The 24,943-nt window shown below is 48.3% G+C and overlaps 1 long non-coding RNA gene across 1 annotated transcript; it reads left to right on the top strand.

The window, feature by feature from the left end:
* Positions 1-10,051: 10,051 nt before the first annotated feature.
* Positions 10,052-10,833, top strand: LOC309849675. The gene is made up of 2 exons (XR_014303831.1): positions 10,052-10,299; positions 10,675-10,833. It is a non-coding gene; the product is annotated as an uncharacterized lncRNA (long non-coding RNA).
* The last annotated feature ends 14,110 nt before the right edge of the window (positions 10,834-24,943 follow it).

The following is a 24,943-nucleotide window of genomic DNA, read 5'->3' as shown; positions in this document are numbered from 1 at the left end:
GGCAGAAGGACCCTCTCCTCCTGTGGCTCCCTTACAGAGGTAAGGAAGCTTCTTCCCGAGGCCCGCACACTTTTCCTCATGCCTCATTGACCAGAAATGGGTCAGATGCCCCCTCGTGGGGCACCTGGCTGGCTCAGTCCCTGGAGCATGTGACTCTTGCTCTCAGGGTCGTGACTTACAAGCCCCACATTGGGCATAAAGCTTACTGTTAAAAAAAAAAAGTGCCCACTCTCGAACCAACCTCTGGCCAGGATGGTGGAACCACCCTGATTGCTTCAAATTAATCATCTGGAATGGGACTGGTGCTGGCAAGCCCTATAACAAGGCCCTCTGGTGGCCTCCACTTCTGAAATCGTCTCCTGACAATTTCTAAACCTCTTCTGTGTCCAGTACCGGCCCCCTCCACCCCTCATCCATACGGCTGTCAACAAAGATCCTTACAAGACAGGAACCACCCCCGCCATCCCACTAAAACATCCACATGGTCTGCGAAAGCACCAAGCCGGAACTCTGCACCATAGAGTGCCGGGCAGTCACCTATTGCCACATAACAAACCACTCCAAGACTCAGTGGCTTAAAAGAGCCATCATTTCCTTCTTTTTTTTTTTTTTTTTTTTAAGATTTTTACAATTTGAGAGAGAGCGACATGTACGCATGTGGGAGGGGCGGAGGGAGAGGGACCGGCAGACCCTGCAGAGTGCAAAGCTCCATGACACAGGCTTTGATCCCAGAACCCCGAGATCACAGCGGAGCCACCCCAAAACAGCAGTCATTTCTTTTTGCTCCTGATTCTGCACTGTGAACAGAGCTCGGTGGGTTGGCTTGTTTCTGGGACGCGCACCTTCCCTTTTCTTCAGTCACTTCTCCATCTCTCCTTCCTCCATGTTCCTTCCCCTCAGCACAGCTTGGCCCCTCTCCCTCCCTTCCCTTCCTCTTCTGCTTTTCACTTTCTTTATCTGCTGACCCTTCCGTCGGTCACACCCCTTCCCCTGTCCGCCCAGAGTTGTCCCTGTTCCTCAGACTTCAACCGTTCTCGGCCGCTCTCTCTCCCAGGCAGGAGATGCACCACGGGACATGGGGCAGAGACTGGGAAGTCTCTGCCCTCACACCTCTTAGAGAACTGGGGTAAAGAGGTAGGCAGAGCGACCACAAGTGACACAGATTCGAATCATTTCTCACCTCTCTTCCCTCCTTTCCTCATTCCCACGTCCCAGAATCTGCTCCTCTCCAGTCATGTTGGCACGCGAATCTTGTCCACAGGCTTTCCTTTGTGGAGGACCCAGGCTAAGATACATCGCCCCCGAGATGGCGCTGGAAACAGGCTGTCAGGTGGGGTTTGGAGCTGAACTGCTCACTTACCCAAAAGGAGTAGTGGCCCCACTGCTGCTGGTCAGTGGGATTCCTTTAACACCCAGCGCTGGTCCTCACCAACTTTCTCTTCTTCACTTTGGGCCCTTTTGCCTTTTTTAAAAAGATTTAATTTATTTATTTGTCAGGGAGAGTGCGGGCACACGCAAAGCAGGCAGAGGGGGAAGCAGGCTCCCCGCCGAGCAGGGACCCTGATGCACGGCTGGCTCCCAGGACCCCAGGATCATGACCCAAACCGAAGACAGATGCTTCACAGACTGAGCCACCCAGGCACCCCCCTCTCATGCATTTTAGATCAGCTCCTCTGATCACTGAACTTCCTTGTGCTCTGGAAGACGGGAACCAGCGCTGGCAGTGTAGAGGGGCTGAGGGAGTGAGGGAAGGGTTACGAGGTTCCAATCATAGCCAACGCCTCTTTCCACCACACATCAGCCTAAACGCCATGGCAGGGCCGAGTCTGAGGTTGTGGGTGTTGACAAGCTGGAAATTATTGGGATGAGGGGGAGGGTTGGTAAGAGTGTAAAAGGAGGAATAAATAACGGCTTTTAATAAAGCACTGCTGTTTGTGGGCTCAGACTTATCGCCAGGGGCCAGTCCGCGTCAAAATAACTCGGAATGTGCTTGAGGCAAAACACTTGATGGAATGCGCATGCACCGAGAGAGAAAAGCAGGGAAGGAAGGTCTCCCCACAAACTCACATCAGCCCAGCTTCTCCAAGTGATTGGTTTATGCTTCATTGTTAAAAAGAAAACCCTGGGGTGCCTGGGTGTCTCAGTTAAGCCTCTGCCTTCAGCTCAGGTCATGATCCCAGGGTCTTGGAATCAAGCCCCACATCGGGCTCTCTGCTCAGCAGGAAGCCTGCTTCTCCCTCTCCCTCTGCCCCACACCTCTGCTCACGCTCGCTCCTACCCTCCCTCTCAAATAAATATTTTTTAAAAAGGGGGGGGGGCCTCTGGGTGCTCAGTGGGTTGGGCCGCTGCCTTCGGCTCGGGTCATGATCTCGGGGTCCTGATCGGGCTCTCTGCTCGGCAGGGAGCCTGCTTCCCTCTCTCTCTCTCTGCCTGCCTCTCTGCCTACTTGTGATCTCTGTCTGTCAAATAAATAAATAAAATCTTAAAAAAAAAAACTTTACTGTACAAAACTAACACACATATGAAAAAGAAGATAAAACATAAATACATAAAACAAGTGGTAGCTGAACCTCTCAAGGCAATCCCTTCATAATAAAAATATTGAGTCACTACGTTGTACACCTGAAAGTAATATTATGTTGTATGTCAATTATCATTCAATAAATAAATAAAAATAAAACGATTTTTTTAAAGATTTTTTTTTTTTATTTACTTGTCATAGAGAGAGAAGCGAGAGCAAGCACAGGCAGACAGAGTGGCAGGAAGAGGCAGAGGGAGAAGCAGGCTCCCCGCCAAGCAAGGAGCCCAATGTGGGACTCGATCCCAGGACGCTGGGATCATGACATGAGCTGAAGGCAGCCACTTAACCAACTGAGCCACCCAGGCGTCCCAAAAATAAAATGATTTTTAAAAGATGTTATTTATCTGTTTATGTAAAAGAAGGACCACACTAGAGTGGGGGCGGAGGCAGAGAGAGAAGGGGAAGCAGGCTCCAGCCTGAGCAGGGAAGCCCAACAAGGTTCCATCCCACAACCCTGGGATCACGACCTGAGCTGAAGGCAGATGTTTAATCAACTGAGCCACCCAGATGCCGCATATTAAAATAAGATTTAAAATAAATTAAAAAAAAAGAATCTCAGGGGTTCCCAGCTGGCTCAGTCAGTGGAACGTTTGACTTTTGATCTTGGGGTCATGAGTTTGAGTCCCACGTTGGGCATAGAGATTACTTTAAAATAAATAAATTAAACCAAATTAGTAAATAAATAAATAAGATGTCTCAATTTCCCTTGCATCCAGAATCGGAAATAAGTGTCTCCATGTTGCAACATCATTGCTACAACTGTTGTAAGACATTAGAATTCCATGTCAAAGCTCTTGACAGTTTCCAATTCTTTTAGTTAAATAGCGAAACAAATGCGCTTGCCATTATGCTCCGGATCTAGCAGTCAGAGCAACAGTGCTGACTTTTTTCCTCGTTTTCCTCATCTAGCCACTGTGTGGTCGTCACTCCATGCTCTGCCGTTCCCCGGGGGTGTGAGGAGTTTTTCCTCTTTCCTTTCTATCCTTATTCCCCCCCGATGATCTGTGTCTTTTTGCCATTAAACATCAAGGTCTCCAATATCCTTGGATACTGAGAGTCTATGTTTACCTTTGCAAATCCTTCAAAAAGACTTGAACAGTATTATGTCTCCTGGGTTCTCTATACTGGTGTCCTATGTAGATGACCTCAGCCTCTAACTCAACAGATGCCTACCAGTGGGACTCAACAATTTTGCTCTCCTCTCTCATTTAAAAGGGCCACAAGGTGGGGCACCCAGGTGGCTCAGTAGGTCAGGCATCTGCCTTTGCCCCAGTCATGATCCTGGGGGGTCCTGGGATAGAGCCCCACGTCAGGCTCCCTGCTCGGCTCCCTCTCCCTCTGCCGTTCCCCCGTTTGCGCTCTCTGGCTCTTCCTTATCTCTCTATCGAATAAATAAATAAAAATCTTTAAAAGGGCCATAGGGTTTTTTGGGTTTTTTTTTTTAAGATTTTATTTATTTATTTGACAGAAAGATCACAAGTAGGCAGAGAGGCAGGCAGAGAGAGAGAGAGGGAGAAGCAGGCTTCCTGCTGAGCAGAGAGCCCGATGCGGGGCTCGATCCCAGGACCCTGGGATCATGACCTGAGCCAAAGGCGGAGGCTTAACCCACTGAACCACCCAGGCCCCCGGCCAGAAGGTTTCTAAGGAAAAATTAACAATTCTGTTTGACCTGAATCTATTACCCGTGCCATGTCTTTTCACACAACAGCCCAATACTTCCCAGCAGAAGCCATGCTCAAGGTCCTGAGGACATGTCCAATTTCACCATGATGCATCTTTCAGGCATGGCTGCCTATTATTAACAAAAATACTGGGTATTCTTCAACTGCTCACTCTTTAATACAAGTGACTAGAGCGGAGCGTGGCTGCTGAAGTGGAAGAAAAATGTTCCCCCCTCCAACAGGGCTTATCCTGATGAGGATAAGAACTCTCCTTCTTTTGACAGGAGAAGATAGAATCGCCTTGGGTGGGATGATTGTAGGTCATAGAGACAAGCAACGACCTGTTGCCTAATCCAGGCCTTTTCTGGGCGCTGGAAAGCTGGACAGCTCCCTGTCCGCGAGCTGTAGCCACCCATGTGATTCTGGGAGACAGACCCTTTAGCTTGATAGTTCTATAAATAGTCTAGCTCCTCTGGAGCTGGTATTCATCAAAGGACACAGTGACTTCAACATTTTAAATGCTACCAGATAATTCAAAAGAGCTCCAAGTCTTTCCTTGCTTAAGATCAAAAACTGTAAGAAATACTAAAATTGAATTAAAGACAAAAATAAACGAGTTGAACCAGTGGAGTGTGATGTTTTGAATAATGACAAATCCCCAAGATGTCTTAGGGAGACAGAAACTTCTGGATACGAACTTAATTTTATAAGACAAATGGAGATATTTTTCCTGATTTACAAATAACAGTGCGTGCCTTGAATGAGGACAGGGAGGCAGGTCAGAAAGTGACATATTGGGGCGCCTGGATGGCTCAGTGGATTAAGCCGCTGCCTTAAGCTCAGGTCATGATCTCAGGGTCCTGGGATCGAGCCCCGTATCAGGCTCTCTGCTCAGCAGGGAGCCTGCTTCCTCCTCTCTCTCTGCCTGCCTCTCTTCCTGCTTGTCATCTCTCTCTGTCAAATAAATAAATAAATCTTTAAAAAAAAAAAGAAAGAAAGAAAGTGACATGTTGTCCAGCTTGTCACTCAGCACCTTCCTGTACCAAAGAGCTCTTGTAGGTCAAAAATGTTATGATAACAAAAACACAGCAGTGATTATCTCTGGGCAGGGGCTTAGGGATCTGGGGTGAGTGTCTGTAGGGAGGGGTCCTGGGAAGCTTGTGGGGTCTGCCGCCTCCCACCTTTCTGGATCATGGGATCAAGCCCCACATTGGGCTCCCTGCTCAGTAGGGAGTCTGCTTCTCTCCGTGTCTCCCTCTGCCCTCCCCTCTGCTCTCACCCACTCTCTCTTAAATAAATAAATTTTTTAAAATAAAAAACAGATTTTCTATTTTTCAAAAATAATTTTAAAAAATTAAATTAAACGCTGTTGTTCCTTGACCTGCCCAGCGTGCCTGCCGCGGGAGAGACCCACCGTACACGCGGGCGTCCCTCGGCTGGAACTGGGACTCCGAGCCAGAACAAGGCCATGTGATGATGCTCTGGCTGCTGTGAAATGCAAAGCCTTTGTCCCAGTCTTGGCGTCTGTGTTGTGCCAGCATCCAGGAAACTGTGGCAGGCTAACCCATTAATTCACAAGTGCGGGGAAATCTCGGACTCACCAGAGCTCCTGCCACCACCGTTAAGTGTCCCCTGGAACACAGCTTTCTCCCCGTGCTCAGGCAACATCTGCTTTGGCTGGGTGGGTCATAAAAGCCTCAAGAATCATGCTAGAAACCTCCTCAGGTAGAAGCTGGAGCAGGAACAGACCGTAGCAGCAGGTGGATGTCCCCCCCCCCCCGATGCCCAGGACTGGCACCCATGATGGTGGCTTCAGGGAGAGGACGCTGGCTTGGTTTAAGACTCACCACCTGTTCTTCGGCAAATTTCTTGGGCTTCTTTGCAGCTTCTATGGGAAGAAAGGGAAGAGGCATAGGCTGTGTTCCCCTGGGACATCTCATGAGAATGGGCCACTGTTAGAGGATGTGAGAATATGTTTCTGTAACAGTCTGGTGCCACAAATATCTTCCCTCCTGGCCACCAGCTCCCAGCTGCTGTCCCCTCAGCAGGCCACCGCGAGGCCATGAGGCCCCCAAGGTCAATGCTCTCTCTGCTGAGGCCATCTGATCCACTCTCCAACACAGGCTCAAGCCCTGGATTCTTCTGCTCAGCTAAATTAAAGTGAAAACTATCAGTAGGCTTATGGTGAAAAATGGAATCGGGAAGATGGGGACCAGAGGATCCGAGGATGTTTCCTGGATACAGCACTGACCACACTGCTCCCTCTGGAAATCCCAAGGCTAAGGCTTTAGGAGCAGGAACAGCCAGGAGGGCACACAGCCCTTACCATCTCACCCCTGAGCCCCTTCCCAGCCACACACAGAGTGAGGGTCCAGCAGGACACGCCTTAGCTACCTAACACCTTGATGGCTTCAGACCAGACCCCAGGAGAGGCCAGTGGTCAATATCTAGACCAATATCAAGTGCATCTTCTGGGCATCTCCGCGACTGCCCCTCTGGCCCAGGACTTCAGCATCCAGACCAGCTCTGCTCCCTCCACTCCCCTGCACCCTGAGCTGGAGAGCGGTGCCAGGTGAGTGCCACGCCTGCACTCTACCCTCTAGTGGCCACGGGGAGGAACAGCAGGAAGCTGAGTCTCCATTGTCCTCAAAGGGGAAAGGAGATGCCCTAGGTCACCGGCTGGTCTTCTCTCTTACTCCCATCTTCTTGTGGATGGTTGTAGACTTTTCATAGTGATGTAAAAACCAAGCCATGTTCCTACAACCATTTAAATGTTTACTGCAGTCAAAATTATACTGGATCCTTATTTGTACGGCCTCTTGTTGTACACTCCCTGAATTCAGTTATTATCTTGGCAGAAGACTTCAGTCCTAACACCCAGCACCAGAGAGTGCTGTCTATGGGCTACAGCAAGGAGCCCCTCCCCCAGGAATGCCCCGCTAATAGCATCCTCTTCTGTGTGGGCCGGGGTGCAAAGGTGTGGAAGCACTGACCCAGCAAGATTCAAAAAAAGGGGGTTGAATTAAATCAGATTCCATGAGTGAATTAATGAATGAACTCAAAGTACCAGCTTTGCCTCTTGTTTTTTTTTAAAGATTTTATTTATTTATTTCACAAACAGAGATCACAAGTAGGCAGAGAGGCAGGAGGAAGCAGGCTCGGAGCAGAGAGCCCCATGTGGGGCTGGATCCCAGGACCCCGAGATCATGACCTGAGTCGAAGGCAGAGGCTTTAACCCACTGAGCCACCCAGGTGCCCCACCAGCTTTGCCTCTTAATAACTGCAAACCACCAGCCTCTCCAAGCCTTGATTTTTCCAACTGCAAGAGAAAGAATTTGCAGGGTTATGAGAATTAACAAGGAAGGGCTGCCTGGCATAAGTAAAAGCTATAAAACATTATGTACATTTAATTATTACCTTTGACATTCACAGTTACCCCACCGTTTCCCTAACTGACCACTCTCTTCACCCTCACTTCCCTGCCATATACCCTGCTCTCATCCACAAACAATTCTTCAGACACCTTTCCCCCCAAAATCTCTCCACATTAAAAACGTCATGGACAGCTCCCCTTTGCCTACTAGGTCAAGTCTAAACTCCTGCCATAAAGATCTTGGTCACCTGGCTGTCACTCCTTCTGTTTTCCATGAATCCCACATTGGATTCCATGAATCCCACATTGGAGGGGCGGGGGGGTTAGGGAGGGCTCCAAGTCCAAGGTACATGAGCCACTAGGGGCTATAAGGTCCCAGGGTCAGCCTATATTAGGCAGAAGTTTACCCAGGGAAGTCAGAAGCAATAGCACAGAGGAGTAAGTTCAGTAGATGAAGCAGGGAGGCTAAAGTCAGAGCAGCAGAAACAGCATCAGAATTGGATTTAGGTGGGGAACCTGGGTGGCTCAGTCAGTTACATAGCTGACATCTCAGCCCAGGTCTCGGGCATGAGTTCAAGCCCCGCATTGAGCTCCACACCCAGCATGGAACCTACTTTAAAAAAAAAAAAAAAAAGGCCGCCTGGGTGGCTCAGTCGGTTAAGCCGCTGCCTTTGACTCAGGTCATGATCCCAGGGTCCTGAGATGGAGTCCCACATCAGGCTTCTTGCTCAGGGGGAGCCTGCTTCTCTCTCTCTGCCTCTCCCTGCCACTTTGCCTGCTTGTGCTCTCTCTCTCTCTGACAAGTAAATAAATAAAATCTTTCAAAAAAAGAAAAAGAAAAAAGAATGGGATTTAGGGGCAGGGGAAGGACATAACCATGTATTTTAATAAGGATGGGCTCAGTTACACTGTCTTAACAAACAACCTCCAAACCCCAGTGGCTTAACACAACAGAGACTTGTTATTTGTTAATGCAAAGTCAGCAGCGGGTCTGGTGTGGGGTGACTCATGGTAACTGTCTTCCATGAGGCAGACTTGACTGCAGAAGGGATGTTAACATTTGGCGGAGGGTGCAGACTTTGCTTTGCTTCAGCCTGGAAGAGAAACTTGTCACTTTTGCTCGTACCTCACTGTCCGCAATTAGTCAAACCACCCCACCTTATTTGGGGAGGACTGGTCCATGTGGCTAAGGCGGTAGAATCCAAAAATGTCACCCACTGGGGGAGGGGCTCCGTGGGGGATGGGTACTAAAGACGGGCACTTGTTAGGATGAGCACTGGGTGTCCATGTAAGTGAGGAATCACTGAACTCTACTTCTGAAACCAGTATTACACTAGATGCTCACTAACTCGAATTTAAATAAAAATTTGAACAAAAAAAAAGTCACCCACAATCCCTCCCCTCCCTCCACGGAGGTCACCCCTCCCATCAACAGTGCAGCCTGCTTCTCCTCTCCCTAAATTGGGGCTGGCGTGGTGACCTCCCTTGACTAAGAGAATGTAGCAGGAAGGACAAAGGTGCAGCCCTCAAGCCCTTCTGTTTTTGCTCTCTTGGAACCCAGCCCAAACCCTGGAGGCCCGTGGAGGAGAATGAAGGAGGCCCCTCGGAGTTCCCAGCTGAATGCAGCGGCAGAAGCCACCTGTCTGACAGGGAATGAGACGCATCGCTCAGTCAACACACAAAATCCAGAGAAATAACCCAAATGTCCATCTGTCCCTGAACTGACCCCTTCAGCTCGCTAAGCAACAGAAATCGACAAGAGGCGGGGCTTCTGGATGGCTGGGTTGGTGAACTCTTGATTTCGGCTCAGGTCAGGATCTCAGCGCTGCGCCTGAGATGGAGCCCGAGGTTGGCCTCTGCACTCAACGTGGAGCCTGCTTGAGGTCCTACCCCCACCGCCACCCCCGCCTCCGCCCTCCACTCTCTATCAATAAATAAATCAACTCTTTCAAAAAACAGGAAAAAGAAACTGAGAAAAGACCAAATGGGAGTCTCAGGCAAGGCTTTATTGGGGTTTTTGCTTGAGCACAAGGGAGGCAGCACAGAGAATCTTCAGGCAGACTCCCTGAGGTGATCAGGGAGAGCTTTTAAAGAAACTTAGGTGCTGGGAATGCCGTCCATTTCTGTCAGGAAGGACTTGGGGGGCTCCTGGGGGGCTCAGTCATTAGGCATCTGCCTTGGCTCAAGTCATGATCCCAGGGCCCTGGGATGGAAGCCTGCTTCTCCCTCACCCTCTCCCCCTGCTTGTGTTCTCTCTCTCGCTGTGTCTCTTTCTCTGTCAAATAAATAAGTAAAACCTTAAAAAAGAAAAAAGAAAAAAAAAAAAAAAAGGAAGGACTTTGGGTTTGAGCATCTCTTCAGCGTAGAAGAAAATAACAACCACAGCTTCCGGAGTTTCGATGAAACCTCAGATGAGAGGCCAACAGCCCCCGGGTCTGTGACTTCACATTTTTGGGGCATTCGTTGTATCCCTGAGGGTTCCAACCTTCTGTAAGTGTGGGGTGGCCACAAACCAGGAAAGGGCATACGCAGATTTCTATAGAAACGACGAGTCCGTGAAAGATTTTGAGAGACCAAGAGGCTGGTATGTTTCAGAGTGCAAAGTGATTTTGGAATGTGAAGAGCTTCTTTGGGTTGAGTTCCATTGACGTTTGTCCCTGGCCTGTGTTCCTGAACTATGGAACGTGAGTACCGGGTTATGGAATAGCTTCTCTTGATAAATGGACAACTAACAAGTACTGTGGGCAGAAAAGGAAGGATAGAAGGAAAGAAGGAAGGAAGGAAGGAGGAGAGAAGAGGTGGGGAAGGTGACGAGGAAGCACGTGGGTGTAGGGATTCGTCAGCACCCGTGCGCTGAAGGTCATGCCTCTTCATGCATGGTCATGTCTAACTAGCATGTTAAATCTCCACCCCTGAGCATGACTTTTACTGTTATAATGAGGGGGAAAGTCCGTGAAAGGTCAGCAGTAGCGTCCATCTGGGAGCAGACTGGTCTGGTCCCATCCTTGCCAGTCTTCAGAGCCCATGTGCTCCTCTCAGTAACCATTTTCCCTTTGCAGTCCCCCGAGATGCTACTCCAGAGCCCTGAGTTTCAGCCTTTTCTCCTCCTTATGGAGGCAGCCAAAGAACGCTGGATTCTGCGGTCGGGGCTGAGGGGACCCAAGTCCAGTCTCTCCGTCTCACAGATGATAGATAAATAAAATACGGCAAATCCACGACACGGAATATTATTTGGTGATTAAAAAGGGTTCATTTTCAGACACATGCTACAAGAAGGATGAACCATTTATGTGAAATGTGCACAAGAGACAGATGCATACAGACAGGAAGTAGGTCAGTGGTTGCCTAGGCCTGGAGGGAGCTGGGAGCAGACACCAGGTGCGACTGCGGTGGGTGTGGGTGTTTTGGGGGTGATGGAAATGTTCTAAAACGGAGTATGGCCACAGTTACACGACGCTATGGTTACACTAAAAACCATTAAATTGGGGGCGCCTGGGTGGCTCAGTCATTAAGTGTCTGCCTTCGGCTCAGGTCAGGATTCCCGAGTCCTAGGATGAGCCCCGCGTCGGGCTCCCTGGTAGGTGGGAAGCCTGCTTCTCCCTCTCCCACCCCCCCTGCTTGAGTCCTTCTCTCGCTGTGTCTCTCTCTGTCAAATAAATAAATAAAATCTTTTAAAAAATGTCTAAAAGAAAAAGCAATTCACAGCTTTGCTACCCTAAGAACATTTTGTATTCATTCTTACCATCTCTCAATTTTTGACTATAACTTTTCTCACACAGATGTAATTATAAAATGGATGTTATTTTACATCCTCATTAGGGCCATGCATAAAATCATAAACATTATTCATGCTTTTACACGTTCTTCATAACTGTCATTTTTAATAGCTGCATATATTTCATGGGCTTTTGTGTTCTAACTTAACTTGCTGACTGTTGAGGACCTGGTTGCTTTCCAACTTTTTCCTCTTACAAAGCATGCTACAGCTAATATCTTCCACATCTGTCCGTATAGGATCTTTTGCTTCTGTTTAATTATATCCTTAGGGCAGATTCCCAGGAGAGGGATTCCTGAACTTCAGAACGTGAACAGTTTTATGGCCATTGAAAGGTGAGGCTGTAATGCATCCAGAAAAAGGTTGTGACCACGCACACGACCTCCACCAGTCCACTGATGCGCCCCTTTCCCAAAGTGTCCCCACCCTGATGAAAGAGTGTAATTTTGTTTGTGTCTTGCTATAAACTAAGCCATGCAAAATAAGACTCTCAATTTAAATGCCGCTTATAATTTCCTGTCTTCTATATGAAGAAAAATGGGAGCATTTTTCTTCACTCTGGGTCACCTAACACAAGAAGGACTCCCCAGGTGGAGCTCCCACATTGGACCAGAGGGACCCACCCAGTGGAAATGTAACCTGCAGAGGATCCCCAGCAGGGTGTGCCTCCAAAACACAAGACTGGAGCGAGATTCCCGTGTGTGCAGAAAATCAGACTGCATTGTGAGTCAAGAATGAATAGAAACGTGGACTGTAGCTAGCAAACTTCTCCTGCAGAAGCTACGACTGTGCTCAGGGGCACATCCTTAAATAGAGCATCACCTGTTTGCTAGGGCTGCCCTAACCCAACACCAAAGACTTGTGCAGAGCTTGTGCAGAAACTTACTTTCTCACAATTCCGGAGGGAGCTGGCAAGTCCAAGATCACAAGATGTGGGCACATTTGATTTCTACTGGAGCTTCTCTCCTTGACCTGCAAAGGGACCTCCTTGACCTAGCAGTGTCCTCACAAGGTCATCCCTGGGTCTGCATTTATGTCCTCATTTCCTCTTATAAGAACCAGAGTCACATCGGGTTAGGGTCTACCCTAATGACATCATTTACCTTGATTACCTCTTTATAGGGCCTATCTCCAAACACAGCCATCTTCACAGTCATCTTGCTGGGCTGGCAATCTGTGGTGACCAGCTGACTAGACTGTGTGGTGTCCCCATGGGTCCAAGTTTCCACTAGGATGAAGAGCCACCTGAACCCAGGGTCACCAGAGGGGCAGCTATGGGGGGGGGGGGGGGTAGAAGGAGGAGGGTGAGGAGAAGTGGTGTGGGAAATCCGCAACTGCATGGGCCCCAGGGTTTGGGAAGTCCAGGCATCCTGTGGTGGAGCTGGTTTTAGATGGGAGATGTGTACCCATGGGTGGTGTCCTAGGAGTTTTGCCGCTGTGGGAGTTGTGAGAATAACAGTATGGGGGCCGGTCCACCTGGGCTGTAAGGACTTTGGGTGAAGTTCTCATAGGAGAACTTGGTCCCCAGGATTTAGGGCCTGGGGGAAAGAAATCTCTGCCAAGGCTGTTGGGGGCAGGGATGGTTGCATCTGCATGAGCCCTTAGGAGGGCTCTAAGAGGGTCAGATTGGGCAGATAGGATAGGAGGGGTGGGGGAGAGGCAGGCAGGTTGTGATTGAGGAGGAAGGGCTGCTGTACAGGAGCTCAAAGGGGCTGAGTCCTAATGGGCTGAGAGGAGAGGCCCTAAGATGGGTGCTAGTGGGAGAAGGGTTGGCCTAGAGAGGCGGGTGTCAAGAGTGCATTTGGTGAGTTGTTCCTTGAGGAGGCCGTTGGCCTCTCGACCTTACCTGAGGATTGGGGGTGGTAGGGGACATGGAGTTTCCAGGTGATGTTGAGACTCTCAGAGATTTGTTGTGTGATGCTGGAGATGAAGGCCAGTCCGTTGTCCGATTGTAGGGTTCAAGGGAGTCCAAATCTCGGGATGATGTGTTCAATGAGAACCGCGGCAATCACGTCTGCTGTTTCCCTCGTGGTGGGGAATGCCTCGATCCAGCCTGTGAAAATGTCCACAAAAGTTGGTAAGTATCTAAAGGTTTTGTGTTGAGGCATGTGAGTGAAGTCAAGTTGCCAGTCCTCCCCTGGCTGATGCCCTCTGAGCTGGTGGGTGGGTCCCGGTCTGAGGAGGTGGCCCTGGGCGTTGACCACAAAACAGGTTCTGCAGGCCTGGTGTACCTCCTTAGTGGTCTTTTGGAGGAGGGGGTGGTGAAAGAGGTTAGAGAAATTGGTATAGGGCCTTTGGACCGATGCAGAGAGACTGGTGGGTCAGTAATGAGGGTGTGGATTAGGCTGTTCATGTGGGCAATTTTGTCCTGGAAAAAATGCCATCCCTTGTCACCCAACCTGCCACCTAATGTTTTGGGGGCCCGAGTCTCCTCATCAGTGTAGGAGGGACTGTGGGGAGTGTTGAGAAAGAGGAGAGGGGCTGGAGAGGAGTTTAAGGCCATCCGTTGGGCAATAGAGTCGGCCTTGTTGTTCCCCAAAGAGATGGGTTCCTTGGAGGCCTGATGGCCATGGCAGTGGACAATAGCCACCCCGTAGGGTGATTGGAGCCTCGAGGACTTTGGCAATAAGAGGCCCGTTGACTATGGGAGTTCCCCTGATCGTGAGAAATGCCCTTTCTCACCAGAGGACAGAGTGAGTGTCGGTAATAAGGAAAGCCTATTTAGAGTCAGTATAAATAGTGACCCATTGTTCCTCACATAAGTGAAGGGCCCTGGTGAGAGCCACAAGTTCTGCCTTTTGAGAAGTAGTCCCAGTGGGAAGGGGGGCCGCTTCTATGTCAGCGTCCAGGGCGACCACTGCATAGGCCACGTGTGGCTGTCCATCCGGCGCTGTGCGGGAGCTCCCAACACGAACAGAGTGCGATCGGGGTCAGGCAGAGGCTGGTTCGAAAGTCCTGGATGGGAGGGACAGAGTTCTTCCAGGAGTTGAGAGCAGGAGTGGGAAGGAATGTGGGTAGACGAAGGTGTCAGCAAGAGAGTGGCTGGATTTAGGCGAGGGGAGACAGAGTGTGACCTGCGGGTTTTCTATGACTAGCAAGTGGTAGAGTTGGAGACGGGAAGGAGTGAGTTGTGCCAAGGATTTGTGGCTGACTAAGTCCATTAGTCGATGGGGGGCGAAGGCCGTGAGGGGCTGTCCTAAGGTAAGTTTGAGGGCCTCTTTTGTCAGAGAAGCTGCTGCTGCTAGGGCCCTGAGGCAGGGCTGCCATCCCTAGGTGGTGACATCTAGTTGCTTGGAGAGTTGATGGGGATAAGGAGACCCTGCTGCCAGAGGCGGTCGATGATGGGCTTAAGTCGTCACCTGTGGGTTGTTACTATAGATCTGGAGATGTCCCATACCTGCGGGTGCACGGAAGGGAGACAGCCTAGGACAGAGAACAAGTCAGAGGGGAGTAGAGGGAGGACGAGGTAACAGAAGTCGAGGGAGAGGGAGACAGACGAATGGTGGCCTGAGGTTTGTGGGGGATGTCCCTGCTTAGTAGGGGAACAGGGCAGGAAGGTATAAAGAGGAAGAAGTGTGAGAAGGGGAACCCATCCAGGCTGCACATAGGGGTGGGGTGGCCTTTGGAGTGGAGAAGTACCATCGATTCCCATAACTGCAACTGGGGAGGGACGAGTAGGACCCGAGTAGGAAGGCAGGACAGAATAGGTAGCCCCCATGTCCAACAGAAAGGAAATGGACTTACCCACTACCTGGAGCGTGACCCTGGGCTCGGCATGGGTGAGAGGAGTGTCCGAGTCTGGGCTCCGTCAGTCATCCTCCAATCCGAGAAATTGGAAGGCAAGACTTATCGTCTCAGGGTCTCCCCTGTGTGGAGACACTGGGAATCCCCCGAGGCTGGGGCAGTCCGATTTCCAGTGGCCCATCATGCGGCATCGAGGGCACAGCCTAGTAGGCGCTTTTGGATTGGGGCAGTGACGGGCCCAGTGTCCCTCAGCTCCGCACTTGAAACAGGCCCCCGGAGGGACGCAGTTAGGTGCTCCTTTCTGTTGACCCCAGAACCTGCCGGCCTCAGGGCTGCTACCAGGGCTTGGGTCTGCAGTTGGACCTTCTGTTGGAGTCTGGCGTGGCACTTAAGTTCTGCTGCCTCCTCTCGGGAGTTAAAGACTTTAAATGCCATTTTCACCAGATCAGAAATGGGAGTTTGAAGGCCCTCCTCCACTTTCTTTAATTTTTTCCGAATGTCGGCGGCTGACTGAGAAATAAAGTGGGTAGCTAAAACGGTCGCCCCTGCCAGAGAGGCCGGGTCTAGGCGAGTGTGTTGAGTCAGCGCCTCAGTAAGTCGGTTAAGAAACATGGCCGGGTTTTCATTGGGTTCCTGAATGATTTCCCTTCACAAACCTTCTACAACTTCCTTTGCATTCAGGTTTTGTCCCAAACAACCATCTCATTTAGGACAAAATTACCTCCTTTTACTTTCAACAAACTGTACTCCCGTTCCTTAAATCTTTCTTACATATCTTCTACTTTCCTACATACAGAGTTGCTTCCTTTATTTCCATCAGTCTTACAGTTCACAGAATTTTGTACTCTTAGAAACACCTTTAGTTATTAACCTCGAGTCAGTTATTAATCAATTGTGAACGGTTACAACAGAATTCTTCAGATGCCAATTTATGAATCAGTTAAGCACAAACCATGCTTACCAACAGATTTAAATATTCTTATTTTCTTTGCTCTGAGAAGTCAAAAGCACAAACCTATGTTCAGTAATCAATGACTTGGCATTTTATCCTCTTTGGAAAAGACCTAAATGTCCAACAAATTTAATCTCATTTGTCATCCAAGCAAAACTTTAAACTTTCAGGTTACCAAAGACTTTGAAAGCTATCTCAGCAATTACCCATTAAAACTTTGAGATGGACAGTTAACCATCAGTTTAGTCATTTCTTTGCTAACAGATTTTAACAAATAACATGAGCTTATTTGACCTTCAGTAAACTTTGATTGCAGTTTCACGTTTACTGCTAATAACTGTCAGGAGTTCGGATAGGAGTGGGGAGGGGGAGGGGTGGACGAGGGCGCCCGTTCAGAAATCCTGAACAAAAGGGATCTTGGCCCATCTGCCTTGGTGTCTGCTGAGGTTATTTAGGTCCATGAGAATCTGAAAATTAAACTTGCCTTCTGGAGGCCATTGGGACCAATTGTCTAATTGGTATTGTGGCCAAGCGACAGTACAGTAACATCATTTCTCAAGTCCTGGTCCAGTTCCAGGGTTCGGAGATTGGCCAACAGACCTAAAACACCCCCGGGGATGTTTTAGGGTCAAATTTGGATTGGGAGTTCCTCATGATTCATTGCCAGGCAACCCAAGGGCTGGAGTAAGGTGTCCCCTCGTCCACCACTGGGTTGCAGAAAACCTGTGTCGACTGCCCTAGAGATTAGGACGCCTCCCAGCCTCTCGGAGTCACGGAGGTCACCTGGTGACCGGCGGGGTCCGCCCTCACGCGGCCGCAATTAGGGCAGGGCTTTCCGGACGGAGGTGCGGAATCTGGGGAAACTCACCACAGCTTCGGAAGTGGCATTTGGAAAGGCAGATCCAGGTCTGGCTAGGAGAGGAGAGAGCCTCCTTACCGGGGTGGGGGTTCAATCTCCTCCCAGGTTTCATGGCACTAAATGTAAAGTTTCACAGGCAAGGTGGGCGCAAGGCAAGATCTATTAAAGGCATCTCCGGCGAAGTCTGAGGGCTCAGGAGAAGGGGAGCCAGGAAAGTTGCGCCGGGAGGAGGTGGGCACCCTCGGGACTCCGGAAAGGGGAGTAGGGGAAGTCGCACTAGGAGGGAGTTGGCGGGGGGGGGTCTTTTATCAGGCCAAGGTAGGGCATGGGCTCACATCCATATATGGTAGGGTATTTGGTGATCAAAGGGTATGGGGTGGGGGGTCCTAATACTTCTGTTTCCTGCATAGGTATCGGGCTACCTATCCTTTTGGCGGGAGAGTCAGGGGTTTAAGGAAAGGGGGGAGGGGGCTGGGAGATTTCTGTTGTTCCTCCTGCACTCCCAGAGCCTGCCGACCCAACAGGGCTCAAACTCACTACCCCAGGATCAAGAGTCCCGTCCCGTACCAAAGCCAGCCAGGAGCCCTGTGATACTTTTATTTTTTTAAGATTTATTTATTTATTTGAGAGAAAGGGGTGGGGGAGGGGGCAGGGCAGAGAGAGAATCTCAAGCAGACCATGCTGTAATTGATGGTGGAGCTTATCCCAGGACCCTGAGATCAAGACCTGAGCCAAATCAAGTCTGGTGGCATCCTGAAAAGCTTTTTGTTTTTATTTTTGCTTTTAAGGTAAAATCATGGCTCCCGTAGAAATACAAAAGAAGGATGGAAAGAAGGAAGGGAGGGAGCGAGGAGGGAAGGTGTTAACTAATTAATGAATTAGTGTTAATTAATTAACTAATTAATGAATTAGTCATACAGGACAAGAATGTAATTGATGGAAATCACCTCCTTTCTACAGAGGCAAACCCAATCAGATCAGTACCAGATAAAAATCATTCGCATTTCTTGGACCATCGCATCAACATCAGACTTCCCAGTTAACTCCTTTCCCCACAGAGTTGCAAAACAGTCAGAGATAATGAGGAATACACACTTCTCAGAGTCCACAAACCCCGAAGAGGACCGAAGAGGGTCCTCTGGTCTAGACAGTTGCTCGGTATTTGCCATTTCAGAATCCTTCACAATTTTTCTTACCTAGCTGCAAGAATTTGGGTAGCAAAAGTCCCAAGCTGTTTCTTATTTTCTGAGTGTATTCCTTTGCCCCGAGCCTCCCTCCAAGCCCTGTTCCTCTGTATCCTAGTGGCTGGCAACCAAGGTCTCTGGAGCAGTGCTTGCTTTTGGCTGGTTGCCCAGGCCAATGGGCTATGAATCCTGTCACCATCTACCCACCACACGCACGCTCTAGGGCTTTGCCACCACACTGCCCACAAGAGCCAGGTGATGAAGACTCTCTCTTTGACCACACTACTGTGAGATACTCCCCAACCCATGGATTGCTTCCTAGTGAAGTAAGGGACTTGAAGTTCATTACTAAATTGTGTTCATTTTTGCTGTCCGATATGCCTTAATTTCTAATTTCCTGCTTCCAGAGACTTTTCCTTTTAATCAGTCACTTAAGTGGTTCTTAAAGTTTGACCCCTCACCCAGCACATTCAACCATCTCTAGAAGTACCTTCTCCCAAAATGTACAGCCCGGACTTGAGACCTTGGCCATGCTGTGTTTGTCTCTTGAGTGTGGTTTCCAGACTATCCTAGCCCAATCGTGACCAATGCTCAGCTCCTTCTCACAACTATGGGAGTCTCTTGGCAAGCACTCCCATGTAATTCCAGTTCTTTCACACTGATTTATTTTTTTTTTAAGATTTTACTTATTTATTTGAGCAAGAGAGAGGAAAAGACCACGAGTAGGGTGAAAGGCAGAGAGAGAAGTAGATGCCCTGCTGAGTGGGGAGCCCGATGCCAGCACCCTGGCACCATGACTGAGCTGAAGGCAGACTCTTAACTGATTGTGTTGGGTCCATGGTCAAAGGAGCGAGACTGATACAAAGCGAACGTCAAGCAAAGCTTTATTTCGCGCCAAGCATCAAGAATCAAACTGACTAGCGAGGGCCATCTCTTGCAAAGAGGCGACCCCTCCCAGCCTCACAGACTAATTTTTATAGAGTAAAGGTCATGTGGTTGAGCCTGGCCACACACAGGTGGCCAACTGAAATTCAATTCACCCTATAGTAGCTATTTGAACTAGCCTATCACTCTGGTCAGAACTGGTGCCCAAAAGGCAGGGCCTACATTCTCGGGTGGTTAGGGAGGTGCTTTCCTGATTGGATGTCTCCACCTGGCTTGACTCAAGTGGCTTGACTCCATCTTGACTTGTATTCTGGGCTCTGTTACTTCCCCCTGACCTGACATGTCCTGTCAGGGTCTGGTCAGTCATATTTTTCTGGTTTCCCAGACTTGTTTCTAAGTAAGTTCCTCTGGGGGGGCGGGGGAGGCAGGTCAATCTAAGTTTACTGCATAAACTACAAAATGGCTCACTCTGGCTAAGCAGGCCCTTACAATGGAGCCACCCAGGAGCCCTCACTGAGTTATTTTTTTATCTGCAAAACATTAACATGGTTCTGTTCAAAAGAAAACCAAATGGTGTCACTTAGGTTAAGGCCCCAAGTCAGTAAACCAAAACTTACTGCCTAAGTCGTTTCAACCACCCCCAGAAATCTAACCTCTAACCAGTCAACAAAGGACTTCCAGGTCAGCACTAGGAATTTTACTGATGGACCCCTACCACTCTCAGGAGACTACCTTGCCTAAAGCAATAGATTCTTTATTAATTCCTTTTTCCCGTGCCCTCTCTACCTTTAAACTAAGCACCAGACAAGTGTCTGACCAGACCGCTTTTTTTTTTTTTAAGATTTTATCTATTTACTTGACAGAGACAGAGAGATCACAAGTAGGCAGAGAGGCAGGCAGAGAGAGAGGGGGAAGCAGGCTCCCTGCTGAGCAGAGAGCCCGATGCGGGGCTCATCCCAGGACCCTGAGATCATGACCTGAGCCAAAGGCAGAGGCTTAACCCACTGAGCCACCCAGGTGTCCCCCCCACCTTTAAAAAACCTTTCAATTTCTGTAGCCCTTGCAAGTAGAGCGCCCCTCTACTTGGGAGAAGTGGTGCTTCCTATTCACGACTTGATTAATAAAACCCATTAGGTATTTTAAAATTTACTCAGTTGAGGGGCACCTGGGCGGCTCAGTCAGTCAAGTGTCTGCCTCTGCTCAGGTCAGGACCTGAGAATCCAGTCCCACAGTCCCACACAGGGCTAAGCAGGGGGTCTGCTTCTCCCTCTCCCTCTGCCTGCTGCTTCCCCGGGCTTGTGTGCTCTCTCTCTAACAAATAAATAAATAAAGCCTTTTAAAAAATGAAATTTACTCAGTTGAGGGGCACTTGTGATGAGGGAGCAGGAGGCTGGCTGAGAACGGAGCAGGGGCTGGCACCTTGCACCCCCTCTCCACCCACTCCCCTTGGTAATATGTGTGACATTTCACAGGCACCCCTGACTGCCCTAAACTTGGGTGACCTGGTTGAGCATCCAACTCCTGATTTTAGGTCAGGTCTTGATTTCAGGGTCGGTGGTTCAAGCCCCATGCTGGGCTCCCTGCTGAGCATGGAGCCGAATTTTTTTTTTTAATTAAAAAAAATTTTTTTTAATTACTCAGTTGAATTTTTACTATTTAACAGTTCAAAAAGTCAAAACTAGACAAACGGCCGCTCAGAGAAGTAAACTCCTTGTCCTCTTTCACCCTAATCTTATTATCACCTCTTATAGATAACCGGTCTCATTAATTTTATCATCCTGTGTGTTTCCGCAAAAATAATACAGTATGCCTTCTTACTTTATCTCCTTTTCTTACAACAAAGGTAGCCTTGCTTTTTTTTTTTTTTTTCATTTAGCAAATATATCCTGGAAAATACTTCAAATCAGTTAATACAAATTGTCGAGAAGGAAATTTTTTTTTTAAAGATTTTATTTATTTATTTGACATAGAGAAATCACAAGTAGATGGAGAGGCAGGCAGAGAGAGAGAGAGAGAGAGAGAGAGAGAGAGGGAAGCAGGCTCCCCGCTGAGCAGAGAGCCCGATGCGGGACTCGATCCCAGGACCCTGAGATCATGACCTGAGCCGAAGGCAGCGGCTTAACCCACTGAGCCACCCAGGCGCCCCGAGAAGGAAATTTTTTTTCCTTATTCTCTTCTAGGTTCTTTGTTCTAAAAATTAAATGGATATAAAACAGATTAACAGGGGGAAAAAATCAAGCAGAAGTTTACTGATATATACTTCCTGTATACAAGGGAACACCTAGGAAAATCACCTTAAAGGATAAAGAAGCTGTTGGGGGTGAGGAGTCCATTATCGGAGAGACCTAGAGAAGCACAGTAAACAAGACTTAAGGTTGTCATGCAGATTCACCTTGCTGGTGATTCCCCCTTCGGGATACAAGCCCCAGAGACACCCTTACAAATGGAGATTTCCCTTATAAATGCAAATATCTCTTACAAAAGGGTCACTTCTCAGTTTTCACAGCTTCTCCTCAGCTTGCAAGTCCTTAAAAATAACCATTTTTTAAAAAACAGTATGCCGGAGGCATACTTTGGGGTGGGATATTTTCTCCCTTTCAAAATATATATATATTTTTTACAGTTGCATTGGATCTCATTGTGTGAATATATCATAGGTAATTGAAACAAATGCCTACATATTTGAACTTTGGGGGGTAGTTTCCAATATATTGCAATTACAAATAATGCCGCAATTAAATAAATTTGTGTACATGTATTTTTGTATTGTTAAGATCTCAAGCTTCAGAATCAATTCCCAGATATAGGGCTGCCAGGTTAAACGTTCAATGTATACGTTGTTTCGTTAAGATGCTGCCACATTGGGGCACAGTTACACCTTTCTGTATCCCCACTAACAATACCAGTACTTCTTTCCCCACAGCCTTGCCAAATCGAGCATCAATCACGTGAAGGGAAGCAGAATGTCACCTCCAAAAACGCCTCTTCGGCATAAAAATGACCTCGAGCGGGATGTTTTAAGGAAACATAGTCTGCAGGAAAAGCTCTGAAAAATAGGTAGATGTGACCTTTTGTAAGAGATACTTGCATTTATAAGGGAAATTTCCATATGTAAGGGTGTCTCCTGCACTGCACCAGGAAGAGGGGAGGGGCCTAATCACTAGAAACTTTTATCTTTAGAGAAGTTCAAAACTTAAATCTGTATAACCTCCTTACCCTGGTTTATCGTGCTTACCTGAAAAGCTTCCTAAAGAATGGCTCCTCCACCCCCACCCCCACCCCACCCCCGCCGCCCCAACGTCTTTGTCTTTAGCTGGAGTATTTAAGATGATGACTCAGCTCACTTGGGGAAGTTACTCAGTTTTGCTGGGTATCTCAAGCACACAGGAGGTATACATGTTATTAAACTTGTTCTCCTGTTAAACTGTCTTCTATTAAAAAGGGGTCTCTCCCAAGAACCTAGAAGAGTAAAGGAAAATTATTTTCCTCCCCTACACAAACATTTTAACTTTCCTCCGTCTGATGGGTGAGATGAACTATTTTTATTCCCTCTTGCTTAACTTACCTCCTGAAAACCCTGCCTGTAACTTAGCATCGCAAAGGAAGGGCCTTGCCAGAAGGGTCTAGCTCCCCCTGGTGGCAGCATCCAGTTGCAGGAAAAGTACCCTTTCTGCACGGATACCTGCCCTTGCACTTACCCTTACCTATTAAATTTCCTGTCCTTTCTTCTCTAATAAGCCTGCATCCCAATCCATTTCCTTGGGCTGCAGCACGTGCCACACTCCAAACTTTTTGAGTTGAGTACTAAACCAGTCTGCACCTGTTGGAGCAGAAGGCAAGCTGAGGACAGAGCCCAAGCTGACACCCCGGAGACTCCCATCCCCAAACTCCCAGGTGACATTCCTCAGTCACTCTCAGCTGCCCTAAAACCAAGGGAAGGAAAAACAAACGGTTCGCTTACAGAGATCACAGTCCAGCAAGACAGGAGTCTCCCTCGGTTTACAGAATGTCTTCATGATTTACAAGAAAAAAGCATTCTTATCAATAACTTAATTTCCAGAAGGGAACTCCCCACTGTCTTCATGTTAATGCTCTTCTAGAGGGAAGAACAACGTTGGCAGTTCAAGGCCTCCAATATCTTGTAGGTCCTCTTTAACATACAAAAATTCTTTTGAAAACCTTTTTTCCTCACCCCCAACTCCCAAGAATATAATCAGTCACCTCTCACAATCCTGGGGCAGCAGCTCTTTCTGCCCACGGGTCCTGTCCCCCTGCTTTAATAAACCACCATTTTGCACTAGAGACGTGTCAAGAATCCTTTCTTGGCTGTGGGCTCCAGACCTCACCCCACCGAACCTCAGCTATATTCAAAAACCGTATCACACCCACACCATTTGCTGTCTATGTTAGGTGACCTGACTATAAGGCCTGCATTATCAGACCTTAGTATTCTACAAAACTCTGCCCAGAAGATGAAGTTGCAGGTAATTAGACATCCCAACTAAGCCTCATTAGAGTAAAATGGCTCTTCAAACAACGGTGGTTAGGAAACTCTCCCCTACCTGCTGCAGAGGCCCCACCACAATGACTTAGTTTAAACCAGACTCCAGGGGGAGACTCAGTTGTTAAGCATCTGCCTTGGGCTTGGGTCATGATCAAGCCCTGGGATCGGTCCCACATCCGACTTTCTGCTCTGTGAGGAGTCCGCTTCTCCCTCTCCCACTCCCCCTGCTTGTGTTTTCTCTCTTACTATCTCTCTCTGTGTCAAATAAATAAAATCTTTTAAAAAAAAAAATTAAAAAAAAAAGACTCCAAAACTCTCAACATCTTACCTTTGCCTGCCCCCCTGAGCCTCTACTTTCTCAACGTTGTTCTTCCCCCAGCTACAGGAGACAATCAAGCCAGCTTCACTTTGTGGATGGTGATTTTCAGGGATTTGGCAGGGAGCCAGCATTCAACTTAAGACAGCAAGCAATAAAAAATAAAATTTGTGGTGCCTGGGTGGCTCAGTTGGTTAAGCATCCTACCCTTGAACTCAGCTCAGGTCTTGATCTCAGGGTTGTGAGCTCTAGTTCCACTGGGCTCCCTAGTTTAACAAAACAAAAACAAACAAAAAAAGACAGCAAGCAAGCAGGGCCTCTGTCACTAAGTTCCAGACTGGGAAAGGTACAGGAATTTTCCTTTGTCTTGCCAGAAATTGTGTTCACTTTTTTTACCAACCTTATTTCACAAATCTACCTGCAGTTTTGTCCTTTTGCCTATAGACTCTTTAAAATGTTAGAGGATGTCTTCATCTATTAGGGCTGCCACAACCACAGAACATAGATTGGGTGGCTTGTAAACAACAGAAATTTACGACTCACAGTTCTACAGCTGGAAGTCTGGGATGAGAATGCCGATAGAATTAGCAAAGACCCTCTTCCAGAACACGGACTTTTTTGCTTTTGTTTTTAAGTAATCCTTTTACCCAGTGTGGGGCTCGAACTCACAACTCAGAGATCAAGAGTCACAGGCTCTTTTGACTGAGCCAGCAGGCACCCCCAGAATACAGGTTTCTTGCTGGGTCCTCACATGGCAGAAGGGGTAGGGAGTTCTCTGGCACTTCTCTGATAACACACTAATCCTAGCGGCTCCACACTCAAGCCACACCCTCCTCCCAAAGGCCCCGCTTCTTCATACCATCCCCTTTAGAGGCTAGAACTTCCACAGAGGAATCTGGACAGAACACAACCAGCCAGACTATGTCAGAGAGCAACCTGTAGACCACCTAGAACTTAGCTCTATGCTAGCATTGGGGGCTAGAGGTTGTGAGCACCTGCTCCCCCCATAATGCACTCTTCTCCTTTCTTTCTTTCTTTTTTTTTTTTACCCCCTGCTCAATTCCACATGCCCAAGGCCAAAGGTGACACCATCAGGCCATGACTTAGGA

The sequence above is a fragment of the Mustela nivalis genome (genome assembly GCF_964662115.1).
Source record: "Mustela nivalis genome assembly, chromosome: 16".
Lineage (NCBI taxonomy): Eukaryota > Metazoa > Chordata > Mammalia > Carnivora > Mustelidae > Mustela > Mustela nivalis.
The sequence above is the reverse complement of the archived record's forward strand: the minus strand, read 5'-3'. Positions and strand labels throughout refer to the sequence as shown.